The 13,906-nt window shown below is 47.7% G+C and overlaps 2 protein-coding genes across 4 annotated transcripts in view; both read right to left on the bottom strand.

The window, feature by feature from the left end:
* The window catches only part of DYNLT2B (dynein light chain Tctex-type 2B), an 88,703-nt gene that overhangs the window by 13,541 nt on the left and 61,256 nt on the right, over positions 1 to 13,906 (bottom strand). The gene's annotated exons all lie outside the window — the stretch shown is intronic.
* PCYT1A (phosphate cytidylyltransferase 1A, choline) overlaps positions 1 to 13,906 on the bottom strand; it is a 132,050-nt gene that overhangs the window by 109,493 nt on the left and 8,651 nt on the right. The window lies entirely within an intron of this gene.

The following is a 13,906-nucleotide window of genomic DNA, read 5'->3' as shown; positions in this document are numbered from 1 at the left end:
CAGAGTTTTGGACTAAGCTGCCCCTGTTTCTGGGATCATAATCCTACCCTGATGTTTATGTTTCAGGGCACTAGAAGTCGGCGGTCAAAGTCCCCATTTGCTGAGAGTGACAATATGAGAACTCAACTACTTTGGGGTGCGAGGAGAAGCAAGGTTTAGTGGGGCAACCTGAAAGTCCATGGAGGACAGGTCTAATGGTGCCAGATATGGAGAGATGCAAATTAGATGTACAGCGCCAGCTTAAAATGGGCGGGTTCAGAGAGGAAGGTAACCCAGCTGAGAACCTCCTGATGAGTTTAGTCCCACCAGGCACACCCAAGGAGGTTCTTCTTTCTCTGGAACACTATAAGTTTGAACAACCAACAATGACATGCCTGGTAGCTCGACAGGGGCAGACATACAAAAAGTAAAGTAGGACACCAATGCAATATACTGAAAGCACACCTTTAAAGGGCCGCACTAAATTCAGGAAGGCACCCAGGTAAATAGACATATCTACACTGAAGGATCTGCAGAACCATGGGAGACCCTTTCCATAACGAGAAATGGGTTTTCTTTACAAATGCACAGATGAGGTTCACTGTACTCCAAAATCTGAAGGGAGCCAAGGATTAATGGGCTGCTTTCCCACATGTGCCAGTAAAACTGAACACAAATGCTTTTTGGAGTTCTTCAAGTTGTACCCTCGGAGTACTCTTTTAAATACTCTTACATGCCTAAGTGAATTGGCCCCAAAACTATTAAACCGGGAATATTCACATGCAATCTGTACAAAAAACACTATTCTTCACACTTCTGCTAACAGGGTGCTTGATGTTTTGGGGCCAATTCAAAAAGGCACGCAAGGGTGCGTAAAAGAGCACTCCTCTAGTACAACTTCCCTTTACTCGTAAATGCTTTTGGGATTTGGACACTTAGCGCCTTGACCACTCAGCACCAAACCAGGGATATAGTCTCATTACTCCACAGTGTCATCAGTTCTGATTTAGCCATATAAACTTCCACAAGTAGTACACAACGGTGAGTGGCCAAGGATGGCATTCTACAGATTAAATAAAGCAAGGCAAGGAATACCCCTCAAGATACATGTATAGTAAAAAGCTCTGCTTCTTGACATGGCTTACTAAAGACCAAAAAAAAACACTAATAGGTTTCCTCAGCAGGGCTCCAAAAATCTACTCCACCACTCATTATGTGTTGTTTATTTTATGAGGTCGAGCTATTTTTAGATTCCACTGACCCTTCAGTGGACAAATAAGAGGTGTTTTGTTCAGTCAGAAACTGAATTAGCAAGTAAGACGCCTTTAAATCTTATTCTTGTCACATTTGCTCTGTGTTCAGAGACAGAGGTCAAGAGTCAGTTTGTCTTCTTGCAATGCAATTACTTTTCCTTGTGACTGCAGAGTTCCAGGATTTTGTAAGATGAACCGTCTGGCCTATGTGAACTGAAAGGCCTTTGCAATCAGGTTTTTACTAACACACAACATTTATCTAACAAAGTCAACTTTTCAAACATTTCAAAATATATTTCAGTAGCTGTGAAAGACCATTTTTTGTACTTCTGTGTGATGAAGAAAATATATTGTTAGGATGAAAAAAAGTCAGAACACTTTACTTTGTGAATTGCAAATGATAAATGTTTTCTGAAACCCAATTTTCACAGATTTGTATTAGTACAGTATATAGTTTTATCAGTAAAACTGCAAGTTAGTGGGAAGGATTTTGGACATTTCTTGGAAATTTACTGTCTGTAAATAAGTGCTCTACCACATCATGCTTTAGTAATATCTTTATTAAAAGTGAGTGTTTAAACATAACCTGAGAAACACTCCTGTCCTGATGGCAAAGCTATTAGTAAACAAAGAGGCAAGTCATGCATGGATCATGTGCACCCTATATGTGGGCTAGATTTATTATACAAGGAGAAAATGTTTAGTGTATTTAGTCAAACAAAAAAAGGATGTTTTTACAGCAGAAATGCTGATCTCACATATTTGAAATGTACTGATATGTGAGAATGAAGAAAAAGGCTACTGTAAAATACAATATTTGCCTAGGATCACACAATTTGAGACTCTTTTCCGGGTCAAGGACATTACAGTTAGGTCGAGTAGATTATTCAAGCTACTCAACCTGCAGGTCTAGTAACATTTTAATGATTTTTCGAGGCCTGCTCTGGTTCTCGAACTGCACACATCACATGGTGCTTGCTGTGCTACGTGCATTCATCTAAACTATGTAACTTGTAAACCAACATTTTTGACAAGTATAAACTTACATAGCAACACACTCCTGACTTTTGGTAGAACCAGGATTTCTGCCTATGCTCCTGAGGCACAGCTTCCTGACGACACAAGTACACCTCCCCTACTCGTCCCCAACTACACCCGAGAGGCAGAGTCCTCTCTGGACCTGCACAGCCCAACAGAGGCTGGTCCCTCGCTGCATGCTGTCCACCGACGTCCCTTCAGGTAGAGCATGTGTGAAGGATTGAAGAGGCTTGAACCCTTCCTTAGGGGTCTTTCTTGAACAGGGACAGACTGGTCTACAAGGCCATTAGGGGGTGCCCGAAGTGCTGCTTGGAAAGTTCAGTATGTGTGGCTGTTTGTGGGTCTGCTGGTCCGGTTTTAGTTGTTCTTTTGCCTGACATAAAAACAAACCTTGCCTGCTGCAAGCTCAAATCCATGCGGTCTTTCATACCTTGCAGGACCCTTATACAGCGTGTTTTTACGAGTTCACAACTACCCTAGTTTGCAAACATGGGCCACCTTTTAAGCCATCTAATTCACTAATGGGGGCTACTTTTATTTTACTGCCTGGGCCTATTTTCTGTCCAAGGCTGACAATTTGCACACACACCCAGGGAGAACCCACAGGAGCTTCAAAACCAATGTCCGCGTCCTACCTCAAAGGCGTCCAAGTCTAGCGATGTAAGGAAGGAATCCCTGCAAGACCATATACCCAAAACTGAATGGCCTCGATAATGCAGGCTGATTATGTGCAATAGGGGACACAGATCAGGTTAGAGAAGGACATGGATGACAAAGGGTAAGATTAGATAAAGAGACTGACACCACAGATTAGCAGGTGTCAAAGTACAGAGCAAAGCTCAAAATACAACTCTTGGGTGGCGTGGCACACTGGGTGAATCAGACACGATTCAGGTACAAAAGTGTTGTCCAGTTATCTTAGAGATGTAGAAACAGATTAATTGCCAGTTCCACAGGCTCTGGAAAGCTGAGACAATGGTTCTGACAAAGTTCCACAAAAGCAGAAAGAAATGTGGTTTCCAGAAGAATATTAAATCCATACAATCTGGACACTTCATGCTCTCGCTTGGCCTAAATATCTAATAACTGGTTTACTTGCTTGCATCCAGCACAGGAGTGAAGTTCACAACCTCTCATAACATGTCACCCACATGGCAGGCTTGCTATACAACTGAAGATTCACTCCCTGCTACTGACAATCAAGGCAAGCAACTTCAGGCACAATTCAAGAGACATGTGCCGGATGAATGGGATCTTTAACATATGCGTGGCACCCCAAAACACAACAAGCCAAGGAAGAAGCACCCGCCCCCTCACGAGTCTGGTGTGCAGGGCTTCTCTGCTCAGCAGACTCTTAATGGCTGCCCACACTTCGGAGAGGGTGCCCCATAGAAGGGGAAGTGATGCCATGCCAGCTCGTACAATGACAGAGGCTTTACAGTGAACCTCAACAGGGCAGAGCAATGGGTGAAGTATGCAGAGCAGATCTTCGAAGCACAGAAGTGGTGTTAAAAGTAGAGTTGTGTACCCCAGTGTGCCCTGGGTTACAGCTCATGTCATGCACAGAGTGGAACAGCCAAGGAGTCCCATGCCCGCGGAGGAGCAAACAGATAGAAACAATGCTCTAACGTCACAGATCACACAAATTGCCCTTAGCCAGACCTAAGCACACGTGCACTGATGTGCAGGCACATTCATCTATGCTTCAATGAACACATTGCTGCTCAGGGTAGCTAGGCAAGGTGCCAATGTGGGTCCTCAGTATCCCAGAGTGTGCACACAATAAGTGCAAATTTTGAGGACTCTGTTTGAGATGCTAATATATGTAGTAAGAAGTGACCACGCCAACTAAAATCTGTTTTTAGCTCGAGTGTGCAATGCTCTGACTTGTTGTAATCTATATGTGGGCTTTTAACCATACCCACCACGCCCCCATCACTATCACTTGCTCATGGGCGTGCCTTTCAAAAATCCTTTATCATCAGTGGTAACTGCTTTACGTTTGTACCTCCTTGGGGCAGTTTTGTTACCGCCTTGGACACCGACCCTTTTACATGGATAATTGCTGATACGTTTGACTGCGAGCCAACTTCTTTTTCCTTTTGTATCTCTCCTTCGTGCTCGATGAGGCCGTGCCGCTTTAACTCGGCTCACTTATGTCAACTGTTTTACTTTTCATTTTCAACTTTCAACTTATGTGGCAAGAAAAGTCCAGTTAGGAATTTACAACGTTAATAGCTCTAACTCGAGAAAACGTGAGACCCATTACATTGCAGATGCTTATCATCTGAGACCTCTCAACTGAGCCTTTCCCGTCTTATCTTTCCTAAAAGTAACATGGCAATTAAAGCTTTTGTTCTGTCTCGTACCGAGCCATCTTAGGCTGCCTGAGAATGCATGAAGGTAAATATATTCAGAACACACCAACCAGAACCCTCGTCCATCTAAAAATACATTTTGTGTGACAACCTCTTTTCGCCGACGTTGGGTCCCTGCAGCAAGCAAATTGTGCTCAAAATCTCCCGTATGGTGCATCACTTCTATTGTTCATAGGGACTGACATTTCGGAGAAAAATAAGTTAAATATATCGATTAACTGAACAGACTTCAAGTTAATGAAGAATAGAGGCAGCAGGGAAATCAGGATTCAAGATCTATTACTAATGAACTCCATTCCCTTGAAAATCCAGGTTAAACTGTCCCTTTTCATGTTGCTTAAAACCTCTGAACCTTTACTCTTATCTTTAAGCATTCACTTGTAGATATGTAGTGGCTTCACTGTCTAGCCCTATGATAATATTCTATAGCACCAAGATATCCCATCTAGGGTGTATGATGCACTTAATATGTGACATTTATGGAATATTAATATTACTGAAACTATCAAACAAAGCTCACTCCTCAAACCATTCCCTCGCTTACTAATTCTGACTGGTAAACTGTACCCTTCTTGTATCGCCTCAGACACCCATCCAAGTGCCCAGGCAGGTGCACTCTGCATTTCAGATAACAAGATCAGAAAAAGCTCGGACCCTACCAGGTAGGACAGGTGGGATGGGGCACCGGGAAAGACAAGGACAGGCGGGGACGGGGCACCGGGAAGGACAGGCGGGGACGGGGCACCGGGAAGGACACGGCACCAGGAAGGACAGGATGAAGCCGATCAAGCTGAAGCAGGCCACGGATGAGATGATGTTGATGATGCCGAGATGTCCATTTGTCATATAACACTTCTATGGGTAACTTCTTCTAAAGTAAAGAAATCTAACACAATATTGACAAGAACTGAGAGGACATTGGAGAGGTGAATAAGCTGTACAGTGACCTTCTCTCTGAATTCGTTTATGAACCAAAAAACAATAGGGGACAACTAACATCAAGAAAATAGCAAACATTGGCCAAGTAGAGATAGAGGTTTGAGAAAAGCACAAACCTAGACCAAATATGTACTTCAGCATATCCACAAATATAAAAATCCCAGCATTTGGTCCTCTCCCGAAAGTTTGTGGATGTCACAACCAACAACAAGGCACTAGTGGATTTTGAGTGCAACTGCTGAAGTTAACAGGAAAGACAAACTTGGAAGAGATACTCAAAAGTATAACAAAATCAATTTTTACTTCATGGGTTATCTAGTCTCCGATTTGAAAGCGGGTGCTGAGCAAAACAATCTCAACACAAGGACATTGCCTGGCTAAAAAGCAGCATCCAGGTTCTTCACAACAGGATTATGGACTCCCGGATGGAGTATCAGGGACATAAACTCTATAGATGTCAGAATGGAAAAGTGTCAACCGTGTAGAAAGAGCACCAGATGAAATTGTGAAGGCTGAAAGTACCAGAAACAGTCATGCAAGGTGTGTCTGTCTGCTTGCCAATCTTACATTATTTTGCTGTTCGGCACAGACCTGGGACCAGCAGCTGTTCTCTACCACTGTTTTTAAGGTCACAACATTGTGCTCCGGCCACCTTTCTTTGTTTCCTTCTTCCATTCATGACTATGCTGGCCAACATGGAGTTTGGGTTGACAGCATGGAAAACAACATGGACCAGCTGGTTGGCTTTGTAGAGTGAGCTGTTGCTGAATCAAAGATGGTGAAATATCAGAGGAGGCATTGGAAGGCAGCTGGAGTGATGCAAGGCGAGTGAGTGCAACCAGACTCCCTCAAATCTGTTTAACCAAGCACACCTCCTTACCCTCTTCCTCACTTAGGCATAAAGCGACAACTGCCCCATAACTCCTTGATCAGTCCCACCACCTCCTCGTCTAGAATAAAACTGTAGCTTTTACTATCTCAGGTTCACGTGATAGAAATAAACTCTTTGCCATCGTGAAGGAATTCACCAATCCCGCAGCCACTGAGAACATCACTCCCTCCCAGGAACTGTGTGACAATCTTCCTGACTTCTTCCACGACAAGATCTCGGCCATTTACAAAAACTTTGAATGTCAATGCCCACCCATAGAGAGCATAAACCAGCTCTCTCTCACACACACCCTGAACACCTTCTCACCCACTGGGAACTCCTCACCATGAAAGACACTATCTTCATAATGAACTCTGTACACTCAGGAGCACCCACGGACACTTGTCCCCATCATGTCTCCAACCTCCGAAGCAAGACAATTGGCATTGAGCTCAGGAAGGTCCTGAATACCTTCATCATTGTGGCCTCATTCCCTGTGGACTGGAAAAACACTGAAGTGAGGTCCCTCCTTATCCCATCTCTCTGCTCCTCTATCCAGCAAAAGTCTTCGAGAAAGCAATCAACCTTCAACTTACCGAACACCTAGAAGACCACAACCTCCTGGACCCCTCCCAATTTGGATTTTGAGCTAACCACAACACTGAGACAGCCCTGACTGCAGCCACAGATGACCACAAGCCCTCATCCTCCTGGACCTGTCCACTGCGTTTGATACTGTCTCCCACAATATCCTGATCAACAGACTCCACCCCATATGGATTCAAAGAAACGCCCTCAAATGGATTGCCTCGTACCTCACCGGCAGAACCCAAAAGATCCATCTCCCACTGTTCACCTCAGAGTCCTAGAAGATCATTTGTAGAGTCCCCCAAGGATCAACCCTCAGCCCGACCCTCTTCAACACCTACATGACCCCCAAGGCCATCACCGTCAGATCACACGGACTCAACATCATCTCCTACACTGATGACCCACAGCTCATTCTCTCACTGTCCGAAGATCCCTCCACCACAAAAGCTAACCTCCACAGATGTATGATGAATGTGGCGGACTGGATGAAGAACAACTGTCTCAAAGTCAACACCGAAAAAATTGAAATCCTCATGTTCGGGAACACCACCTCATCATGGACAGCCACATGGTGGCCCGTGGAGCTTGGCACACCCCCAATAGACCACGCCCATAACCTCAGCATCATTCTAGATAGCAAGCTATGCATGAAGAAACAAGTCAATGCAGTCTCATCCGCCTGCTTCCACACCCTTCGCATGCTCTGCAAGATCTTCAGGGGGCTCCCAGCAAACACCAGAAGGATCATCTTGCAGGTCCTCATCACCAGCAGACTGGATTATGGTAACCTGCTCTACAAAGGAATCACTGCTCACCTCCTGAAGCAACTCCAGACAATACAGAACTCATCAGCAAGACTCGTATTCGAACTCCCCAGAAGAACCCACAACAAACCCCATCTCAAGAAACTACACTGGCTCCCCATTCAGAAGAGATGCCAGTTCAGATGCTGACTCAGGCCTATGATGCCTTGCACAACGAAGGACCAGCATACATTAACAAACGCCTGACTTTCCACCAACCGACCAGACACCTCCGATCAGCTTCTCTCGCCCTGGCAGACACACCACAGATCCGTTGATCCAACAGCAGAGGACACTCCTCCCCATAACTGGCAGCCAAGGCTAGAAACAACCTCCCCCTGCACATCAGGGTCGCACTGTCACTCCAGCAATTCAGAAGAGAACTAAAGATCTGGATGTTCAAATGATCGTACTGCCACACAGTAACATACAGCTCTAGCGCCTCGAGCCCCCCTGGAATAATTTGCCACGCTTTATAAATGATAGATTGATTGAAACACACTAGTAATCAATTATTTATAACAAGTCTAAAGATGACCTCCAGGAAGATATTAAGGTGTGGACAGATAGTACTTTCTGGGCCTGAAGATGTCCTTTCACTGGACACACTTTTGTAAGTGCTAACTTACTAAGTCTATGGACTGCAGCCACTACAGAACTTTGAAAAAATGTATTAATGATTAATGATGACTAAGACAAACTGCTTTATTATATACAGGGATGAAAACTATCACTTTCAGGTGTCCCCAATACAATGTCATTTTGTTCCGAACATAGCATCAACCTACTTGCAGTGTTACGTTTCAGTGGCATTTGTTAAAAATAGTCCATTGTCGTAGGCTGTGGAGGTGGGCTACCACGAGAGAACACACTATAGTAGACTGCAGAAATGGACAACCCTGAGAGAACACTGTCATAGGCCGCGGAGGTGGGCTACCACGAGAGAACCCACTATAGTAAACTGCGGAAATGGGCAACCCTGAGAGAACACTGTCGTAGGCCGCGGAGGTGGGCTACCACGAGAGAACCCACTATAGTAAACTGCGGAAATGGGCAACCCTGAGAGAACACTATCGTAGGCCGCGGAGGTGGGCTACCACGAGAGAACACACTATAGTTAACTGTGGAAATGGGCAACCCTGAGAGAACACTGTCGTAGGCCGCAGAGGTGGGCTACCAAGAGAGAACACACTATAGTAGACTGTGGAGATGGGCAACCCTGAGAGAACACTGCCGTAGGCCGTGGAGGTGGGCTACCACAAGAGAACACAAGTGACTACAAAGGGACTGCGGAAGGGCAGCACAAGGAAGCTTGCACAAAGGATAGAAAGGGTCTTGCCAGCAAGACCCCAGCATGGAGAATGCAGCAGATTTTGTGGAACTTACCAACATACAAACCTACAGTGCTGTATGAATTTGGTAACTTACCACTGTGACATTTTGAACATAGCACTGTTCTGTGACAAGGCATCATGCCTCATATTTCACCAAGTGGCTCAGGGCTGGAGCTCACCTTGCTTTTCAAGTAACAACAGAACACCTTTTCTACAGAGCCGATTAGTCAATACTTTTGATCCCTCACAGCCTTAAACACCCTCTTAGATTATACTTTATGAAGCTGCTTAGATCAAGCTCAAAAAACAACTTCATAGGAAAAGCACAAAGTGGAAGTCTGGATCCGAGAAAGTGGTAAATATGTTACATTCTTGGAGGCAAATTCACGCCATGCAAGATCAGAATATCTCCTGGTGTTCTGGGTTTCAATGACTGACTCATTTCTGTGAGGGTCCTGCAGAGGTAAGTCGGTGAAACTCGGGCTCAGTGCGATGGCTGCAGTTTAAAGCTTTTGTCTGTAACACCCAGCAGAAAGCACTCGGAAAGGGACGTATTCTAATTATTCATTCAAGGTGTCTTATCAAGCAGTATGGATCTGCCGTCCACCACTTCACAGATCCAACATGCACAACTTAAGGAAACAATGCTTAATGTCATATGCAGCCACCTCCACTGACAGGTTCATGATATCAGTATTCCAGGTGAAGCCCAAGAACTTAGTGTCATGGTAAGGAGGGATTCCTTCCCACCCTCGACCTCACCATCTAGAAATGTATTCTTTAATAATTTTCATCTATTGCCTCTCTCTATTGAGTACTTTAAAAAACCTCACAAACTCGGCATCTGTGCAAAATTATAAAAAGAACATATGCTTAGAGTGTGACTTTAAAAGGGAAGAAACAGCACAATGTTTAAGTCATGAGAGTGCTGCACGTGACTTGCTCATCTAGAAGCCAGTATTATCCTACCAAAGGCTATACCTGAAGTAAATCTACTTTAGGCAGTCCAGGGGCCTGGCCGACCACCACTACTACCGCTCTAAAACACATTTGGTGATGTTTAGGCCCTGAGTAGCTTATGTGCAGCTGCACCACCTGCCCTACCACTGCCTCGGAGGGCACAATTCTGCCAGCTGTCAGGGCCACACCTCACACACAGTGTTTCAAACTGAAAAGCCAACCCAAGGATACCTAGGGGCAGAGGATAGTCGTAAAGCTATAAGGAAAATGCATGTAACCGAGTAATGCCCTAAGTGCACAATAATAATGCACAGGGAATATTCAAAACAATTACTAATGTATTTGGACGAAAAAGTTAAAATCAGTTTTTTAGGGGTATGTACCCCTAACGGGAGCCCCTAAGCAGGTATTACACAAATAAACAGGCAAAAGAATAAGATTGTGACATCAAGGATTACACAGAATCAAAAGGAACTAAAAAATAAAAACAAAATAACCACTACTGCACCCAAAAGAGCAATTTTATAAATTAGTGCAGGCCCCACCCTCCTAGATGACGACGTTTCGATCCCCTAAGCATATGGGATCCTCACCAGGACAATAACATATTTGCCTGGCTACATAATTTATAAACAATAAATCAATGAATACACAGTGCGTCCTGCAAAATTAAGGAAAGAAAAGTAAAGAGAGGAAGGAGAAGAAGAAAATGAATTGTATATGTGAACTTACGGCATTACTAAGTTATCTGTACGCTTAGGGATCTTTGTTCCTTATTGCTTTACACCTCAGACACAGGCCAGCACCACCTGTCCTACCGCTGCCTCTCAGGCTGGAGTACTGCCAGCCCCCTGTGCCACACCTCACACACAGGCCAGCATCACCTGTCCTACCGCTGCCTCTCAGGCTGGAGTACTGCCAGCCCCGTGTCACACCTCACACACAGGCCAGCACCATCTGTCTAACCGCTGCCTCTCAGGCTAGAGTACTGCCAGCCCCCTGTGCCACACCTCACACACAGGCCAGCACCATCTGTCTAACCGCTGCCTCTCAGGCTAGAGTACTGCCAGCCCCCTGTGCCACACCTCACACACAGGCCAGCACCACCTGTCCTACTGCTGCCTCTCAGGCTGGAGTACTGTCAGCCCCCTGTGTCACACCTCACACACAGGCCAGCACCACCTGTCCTACCGCTGCCTCTCAGGCTGGAGTACTGCCAGCCCCCTGTGTCACACCTCACACACAGGCCAGCACCATCTGTCCTACCGCTGCCTCTCAGGCTAGAGTACTGCCAGCCCCCTGTGCCACACCTCACACACAGGCCAGACCCACCTGTCCTACCGCTGCCTCTCAGGCTGGAGTACTGCCAGCCCCTTGCGTCACACCTCGCACACAGGCCAGCACCGCCTGTTCTATCGTTGCTTCTCAGGCTAGAGTAAAGCCAGCCCACTGTGCCACACCTGACACACAGGCTAGCACCACCTGTCCTACTGCTGCCTCTGAGGCTGGAGTATTGCCAGCCTCCTGTGCCACACCTCACACACAGGTCAGCACCACCTGCCCTACTGCTGCCTCTCAGGCTGGAGTATTGCCAGCCTCCTGTGCCACACCTCACAACAGGCCAGCCCCACCTGCCCTACTGCTGCCTCTCAGGCTAGAGTAATGCCAGCACCCCAGTGTCACACCACACACACAGGACAGCACCACCTGTCCTACCGCTGCCTCTCAGGCTAGAGTAATGCCAGCCCCCCAGTGTCACACCACACACACAGGACAGCACCACCTGTCCTACCGCTGCCTCTCAGGCTGGAGTACTGCCAGCCCCCTGTGCCACACCTCACACACAGGCCAGCACCACCTGTCCTACCGGTGCTTCTCAGGCTAGAGTAATGCCAGCCCCCAGTGCCACACCTCACACAAGGGTCAGCACCGCCTGTCCTACCGTTGCCTCTCAGGCTGGAGTACTGCCAGCCCTTGTGTCACACCTAGGCCAGCACCACCTGTCCTACCGCTGCCTCTCAGGCTGGGGTACTGCCAGCCCCGTGTCACACCTCACACACAGGCCAGCACCACCTGTCCTACCGCTGCCTCTCAGGCTGGGGTACTGCCAGCCCCGTGTCACACCTCACACACAGGCCAGCACCACATGTCCTACCGCTGCCTCTCAGGCTGGAGTACTGCCAGCCCCCTGTGCCACACCTCACACACAGGCCAGCATCACCTGTTCTACCGCTCCTTCTCAGGCTGGACTACTGCCAGCCCCTTGTGCCACACCTGACACACAGGCCAGCAGCACCTGTCCTACTGCTGCCTCTCAGGCTGGGGTACTGCCAGCCCCCTGTGCCATACCTCACACACAGGCCAGCACCACCTGTCCTACCGCTGCCTCTCAGGCTGGAGTAGTGCCAGCCCCCTGTGCCACACCTCACACACAGGCCGGCATCACCTGTCCTACTGCTGCCTCTCAGGCTGGAGTACTGCCAGCCCCTTGTGCCACACCTCACACAAGGGTCAGCACCGCCTGTCCTACCGTTGCCTCTCAGGCTGGAGTACTGCCAGCCCCTTGTCACACCTCACACACAGGCCAGCATCACCTGTCCTACCGCTGCCTCTCAGGCTGGAGTACTGCCAGCCCCTTGTGTCACACACCACACACAGGCCAGCATCACCTGTTCTACTGCTGCCTCTCAGGCTGGAGTACTGCCAGCCCCTTATGTCCCCCCAGGCACAGGCCAGCACCGCCTGTCCTACCGCTGCCTCTCAGGCTGGAGAACTGCCAGCCCCCTGTGTCACACCTCACACACAGGCCAGCATCACCTGTTCTACCGCTCCTTCTCAGGCTGGAGTACTGCCAGCCCCTTGTGCCACACCTGACACACAGGCCAGCAGCACCTGTTCTACCGCTGCCTCTCAGGCTGGAGTATTGCCAGCCTCATGCGCCACACCGGAAACAGGCCAGCAGCACCTGTCCAACCACTGCCTCCTGGGCCGGATTAATGCCAGCCCGTTGTGTCACACCTCTCACACAGCCCAGTGGGGGAAGGAGAGAGCTCCGTAGCTGGAATTCCACAACAGAAGCTGCACATTTTAACACTTTTCTTGCCACATAAATTGAAAAGTAAAACAGTTGAACTAAGCGAGCCGATTCAAAGTGCCACGGCCGCCATGAGCTGGAAGGAGGGACACAAAAGGAAAAAAGTTAGCTCCGGTCACACGTATCGGCGAAAGTGCAATTATCCATGTAACAGGGACGGTGTCCAAGGCGGTAACAAAACTGCCCCAAGGAGGGACAAACGTAAAGCATTTACCAATGATAACAAAGGATTTTTGATAGGCAAGCCCATGAATGAGTGATAGTTATGGGCGTGATTAAAACCCCGCAGATAGATTACAACACGTCAGAGCACTTGGTCGCTCGACCTACAAAGCACTTGTGGTTTAGTGAACGAAAAGAGGGCGTTTTCACCTACTCCACAGAGTTTCGAAAGCTCTCCGTTTTAAGATAAAAAGCCTCGGGGCACTGCCTCATCTGTGCGGTGGCACTTTGACCCCACAGGGACACGTCGTGTCACAGTCCAAAGGCTGCTGCCCTGCTGGGTCAGGGACAGAAACTGGGCAGAGCAGGTCACTGCCAGCATGGCAGCCCCCTCCAGGGGCACACTGCCCTCGGGCAGAACCTACTGCCCGTCCACTCCCGCACATGTGGGTGAACCCCACTGCCTTGCAGGGGCTCCTGCCCCCTCCATCACACCCTTACCCC

The sequence above is a fragment of the Pleurodeles waltl genome, chromosome 11, assembly GCF_031143425.1.
Source record: "Pleurodeles waltl isolate 20211129_DDA chromosome 11, aPleWal1.hap1.20221129, whole genome shotgun sequence".
NCBI lineage: Eukaryota > Metazoa > Chordata > Amphibia > Caudata > Salamandridae > Pleurodeles > Pleurodeles waltl.
Note: the sequence above shows the minus strand (reverse complement) of the source record. Positions and strands in the feature narration are given on the sequence as shown.